The sequence below is a fragment of the Triticum dicoccoides genome, chromosome 7B (assembly GCF_002162155.2).
Source record: "Triticum dicoccoides isolate Atlit2015 ecotype Zavitan chromosome 7B, WEW_v2.0, whole genome shotgun sequence".
Classification (NCBI taxonomy): domain Eukaryota; kingdom Viridiplantae; phylum Streptophyta; class Magnoliopsida; order Poales; family Poaceae; genus Triticum; species Triticum dicoccoides.
In genome coordinates, this window is record NC_041393.1 from 440,493,036 (window position 1) to 440,498,826 (window position 5,791).

Consider the following 5,791-nt stretch of genomic DNA (forward strand, 5'->3'; position numbering starts at 1 on the left):
TTGAACCCAAATCGGAGAAGTGCGTCTTCATAGGATACCCTAAGGAAATTATTGGCTACACCTTCTACCATAGATCCGAAGGCAAGATCTTTGTTGCTAAGAATGGGACCTTTCTAGAGAAGGAGTTTCTCTCAAAAGAAGTGAGTGGAAGGAAAGTAGAACTTGATGAAGTAATCGTACCTTCTATCGAACTGGGAAGTAGCTCATCACAGAAAACCATTCCCGTGATGCCTACACCAACTAGAGAGGAAGCTAATGATAATGAAACTTCAGATAAAGTTACTACTAAACCTCGTAGATCAACGAGAGCACGATCCGCAACAGAGTGGTATGGTAATCTTGTCCTGGAGGTCATGTTACTAGACCATGGTGAACCTACGAACTATGAAGAAGCTATGACGAGCCCAGATTCTGATAGATGGCTTGAGGCCATGAAAGTGCTAGTTATCGACTAGAGGGGGGGGAATAGGTGATTTTTATGAAAGTCTTCAAAAGGTGGAAGTTTCGAAGACAAATGATAGAAAGGACCTAATTGATATGCAGCGGAAGATAAACTACAACAAGCAAGCCATAGTCAAGTATGCAATAATGTGAAAGTACAAAGACTAATAGCGACTTAGTAGTGAGGATCAGGATGGAAGATAGTATGAAGCCAATCAGAACAAGTAGTCACATAGTGAAGTCAAACAGGCATGGTAATCAGGCAATGACTTCACACGAAGACTAACAGTAAGTAAGGAGAGTAAGAGATAGAACCAGTCACTTGTTGAAGACACAGGATTTGTTGGACCAGTTCCAGTTGCTGTGACAACTGTACGTCTGGTTAGGGAGGCTAAGATTCAACTCAGAAGACCGCGTCTTCACCTTATTCCCCTTGAGCTAAGGACACACAATCCTCGCCCAATCACTCTGGTAAGTCTTCAAGGTAGACTTCCGAACCTTCACAGACTTCGTTCACCGGCAATCCACAATGACTCTTGGATGCTCAGAACGCGACGCCTAACCGGCTGGAGTATTCACAGTCCTCAAGTGTAATAAGTCTTTAGGTCACACAGACAGAAAGACTTCAGTGATGCCTAACACTCTTTGGCTCTGGGTGTTTAGGCTTGGTCCTCGCAAGGATTTCTCTCTCTCAAAGGCTTCGAGGTGGGTTGCTCTCAAACGACAAAAGCCGTGCACTAACTCTGAGCAGCCACCAATATGGTGTAGGGGGTGGGCTATTTATAGCCACAAGGCAACCCGACCTTATATGTCCGAAATGACCCTGGGTCACTAAGGAACTGACACGTGTTCCAACAGTCAGATTTCAAACACACACGACAACTTTACTTGGGCTACAAGAAAAGCTGACTCATCCAACTCTAGATAAGATTTGCTCTCATTGTCTTTGCTCGAAGACATAGGATTTGGGTTGAGCATCACTTCAGTCATCCGGACTTAGTTCACTTGGACCCCACTTAACAGTATGGTGGTTCCTATGACTCAACAAAGAAGAAAAAGGAAACAGCGAGACGACACAGTCTTCGCGCTCCATAGCCTTCACTCAATGTCTTGTCACGTCATAGTCTTCAATATGAATATCTTCACATACCACCATTGTCGTCAATGTCTTCATACATTTTTAGGGGTCATCTCCGGTAGGTAAACCGAATCAATGAGGGACACTACCTGCGTTATCCTGCAATTCTCACAAACGCATTAGTCCCTCAACCAACTTTGTCGTCAATACTCCAAAACCAACTAGGGGTGGCACTAGATGCACTTATAGGCCATGAAATCTAAGATATGATCCATTTATGAAAACAAAGTGTTGAATTGCCTGATAATCGGCAAGCCTTAGAGAATAAATGGATTTTCAAGAAGAAGACTGACACTGATGGTAATGTTACTGCCTACAAAGCTTGACTTGCCACAAAAAGGTTTTCGACAAGTTCAAGGAGTTTACTACGATGAGACTTTCTCACCCGTAGCGATTCTTAAGTCTGTCCGAATCATGTTAGCAATTGCCGCATTTTATGATTATGAAATATGGAAAATGGATGTCAAAAACCGCATTCCTTAATGGATTTCTGAAAGAAGAGTTGTATATGATGCAACCAGCAGGTTTTGTCGATCTAAGGGTGCTAACAAAGTGTGCAAGCTCCAGCAATCCATCTATAGACTGGTGCAAGCATCTCGGAGTTGGAATATACGCTTTGATGAGGTGATCAAAGCATATGATTTTATACAGACTTACGGTGAAGCCTGTATTTACAAGAAAGTGAATGGGAGCCCTGTAGCATTTCTGATATTATATGTGGTTGACATGTTATTGATTGGAAATGATATAGAATTTTTGGATAGCATAAAAGGATACTTGAATAAGAATTTTTCAATAAAAGACCTCGGTAAAGCTACTTATGTATTGAGCATCAAGATCTTTAGAGATAGACCGAGACGCTTAATAGGACTTTCACAAAGCACACACCTTGACAAGATTTTGAAGGAGTTCAAAATGGACTAGTCAAAGAAGGAGTTCTAGCCTGTATTGTAAAATGTGAAGTTGAGTAAGACTCAAAGCCCAACAATGGTAGAAGATAGAGAGATGTAGGATCGAAAGTATGTCTAGAGGGGGGTGACTAGACTACTTGACCAAATAAAAATCTAGCCTTTTCCCAATTTTAGTTCTTGGCAGATTTTAGCACCTTAGCACAAGTCAAGAAATCAACCTACACATGCAATTCTAAGAGTATAGCAGCAGAATGTAAAACAATTGCATATGAAGGTAAAGGGGAGGAGTTCGAGGAGGCAAATGCAATTGGAGACACAGATGTTTTTGTCGTGGTTCCGATAGGTGGTGCTAGCGTACATCCACGTTGATGGAGACTTCTTCACGAAGTAGGCGATCTCCTTGCCCTTACAAACTCCTTGGTTCAACTCCACAATCTTGTTGGAGGCTCCCAACTGACACCTAGCCAATCTAGGAGACACCACTCTCCAAGAAGTAACAAATGGTGTGTTGATGATGAACTCCTTGCTCTTGTGCTTCAAATGATAGTCTCCCCAACACTCAACTCTCTCTCACAGGATTTGGATTTGGTGGAAAGAAGATCTGAGTGGAAAGAAACTTGGGGAAGGTTAGAGATCAAGATTCATATGGTAGGAATGGAATATCTTGACCTCAACACAAGTATAGGTGGTTCTCTCTCAGAAAATGTATGTTGGAAGTGTAGGCATGTTCTGATGGCTCTCTCCACGAATGAAGAGTGGGTGGAGGGGTATATATAGCCTCCACACAAAATCTAACCGTTACACACAACTTACCAATCTCAGCAGGACCGAATCGTGAAACTCGGTCGGACCGATTTAGCAAATAATGTGACCGTTAGGATTTTCGGTGGGACCGACATGTCAACTCGATGGGACCGACATGGTTAGGGTTAGGGCATAACGTAATCTCGGTGAGACCGATTACACAAACTCGGTGAGACCGATTTTAGTAATAAGCTAACCAGCGAGTTGGTCAGGCAAACTCGATGGGACCGATTCGCTCATCTCGGTTAGACCGAAACGTTACGAAAGGGAAACAGAAAGTTTGCATTGCAGTCTCGGTAGGACCGATCGCTCATGTCGGTTGGACCAAAATGTTATGAAGGGAAGCAGAGAGATTACAATCCCATCTCGGTGAGACCAAGATCCCTATCGGTCAGACCGATTTGAATAGGGTTTGTGGCAGTGGCTATGACATTTGAACTCAGTGGCGCCGGATAGACAGTTTCGGTGGGGCCGAGTTTGACTTTTGTTTTGGGACATATGTGGATGTGAGAAAGTAGTTGAGGGCTTTGGAGCGTATCACTAAGCATTTTGAGCAAGAAACTCATTAAGCAACACCTCATCCCTCCTTGATAGTATTGGCTTTTCCTATAGACTCAATGTGATCTTGGATCACTAAAATAGAAAATGTAGAGTCTTGTGCTTTGAGCTTGAGCCAATCCTTTTGTCCTTAGCATTTTGAGGGATCCACTTTTCTCATCCATGCCATGCCAATCATTGAGCTTTCCTGAAATATTTATCTTGAAATAGCATTAGCTCAATGAGCTATATGTTGTTAGGAATTACCAAAACCACCCTGGGATAGTTGCACTTTCAATCTCCCCCTTTTTGGTAATTGATGACAACATATAGATCCAAGCTTCGACAAATGATAATAAGATTGAAAAACATCGTTGCTTTGAGAAGTATGTGAAAAGCAAGAGCTCCCCCTAAATTTGTGCATTATTTAAAAATTTGCTTTGGACTGCAAATGCACAATGTGTTAGGATCATGGGTCACTCTTCCATGTCACATACATCTTGGTGGAGCGCTCAAAATGATAATAATTAAGCACATGCACTCATCACCAAGCAAAGTGAATGATCATATGAGGATATAAGAGATAATATCATCCAACAAGCATTAATGTAGCATAGCATATGATCAAACACATGATCATCCAAGTATCTCACAAAAGGCATAATGTATCAAGCAAACACACAAAATAAAGAAGTTCAACCACCAAAGACAAGAGAGATCAAAGCAACACTCTCTCTCGAAGCCTATGGTCTATACATTTTTCTCCCCCTTTGGCAACAAGTTACCAAAAAGTTCACAAAAATTCATAGTGCTAAATGACTCTTAGGCTTGGTCTTCATGAGGTGGTGTAGAGATGACTCCAAGGATGAAAGCATCAGTTGATGTAGCTGGAGCTGGTGGAGTGGCTGCTGGAGCTGGTGGCACTGAAGCTGTAGCTGGTGCAGATGATGTAGCTCTGGTGTCTGGAGCAGGCACTGCAGTAGATCTCTGTCCTCTAGGCACTCTAGCAAATGCATTTGTAGTAGACTTGCCCTTCTTCTCCTCCACATCCTCCTGAAGTTGCTCAACTGCAGTTTGGATCTCAGTGACTTTCACATCAAGAGCTTAAAATTTCTACTCTATGATTCTCTCCAAACTCTCCTGGTTTTGAGTTAGGGTGGCCAAGCCCTTCTCAATCCTCAAGGTGGAGGCAATCAAGTAGTCAAGCTGATCTTGCTTGCTCTTCAGAAACACTTGAAATGACTCTTCTGCAGTTGGCATCTTTGCAGCTTTCTTAGCCCTTGTTTTCTCTCTCTTTTCATGTGATTGCACAGATGATGGTTCCTCCTCATTCATCTCAATAGTGTTATCTTCAAATTCAGGGTATAAGGGTAGTTGCTCCTTATCTAAAAGATATGTGCATGTGCCCATCTTTGAGTTAATGAGCTCCTGAATGTGTGGAGCATACCCACAACTCCTCTTCTGATCAACAGCAGTCCTTTTGATTGTTTCCACAATCAGACTCATGACCTTAAACTTTTGAGGTATGTCAAACAAGTGCAGCAAGTTTATAGCATGACCTCTGATCATCTTGTGATCTCCTGACTTTGGCAGCAATGTGTTCCTAAGGATCCAATTGATTGTAGGCAGACCAGACAACAAGAAGTGTATAGATCCAAGCTTGTGTGTTTCCAAAGCTGTATCTGGGATCTCTCTGTACATGTGAGCCATAGTGTTGTGGTCTTTCTTCTTCTTGGCATAGACATCCAAGTCATCCTCATTTTCTTCTGGGGCATTGATCAACTGAGCCCATTCTTCCACAGAGGATTGGTACCTAGTATCTTCAGACATCCAGACAATCTTCCCATCTGGGTAGAAGTGAGTTGTGGAGTAAAACTGCATGATGAGCTCATCATTCCACTTGGTGAGCTTCTGGGCAACAAAGTCATCAACTCCACAAGACTTGAAGCTGTCATATACA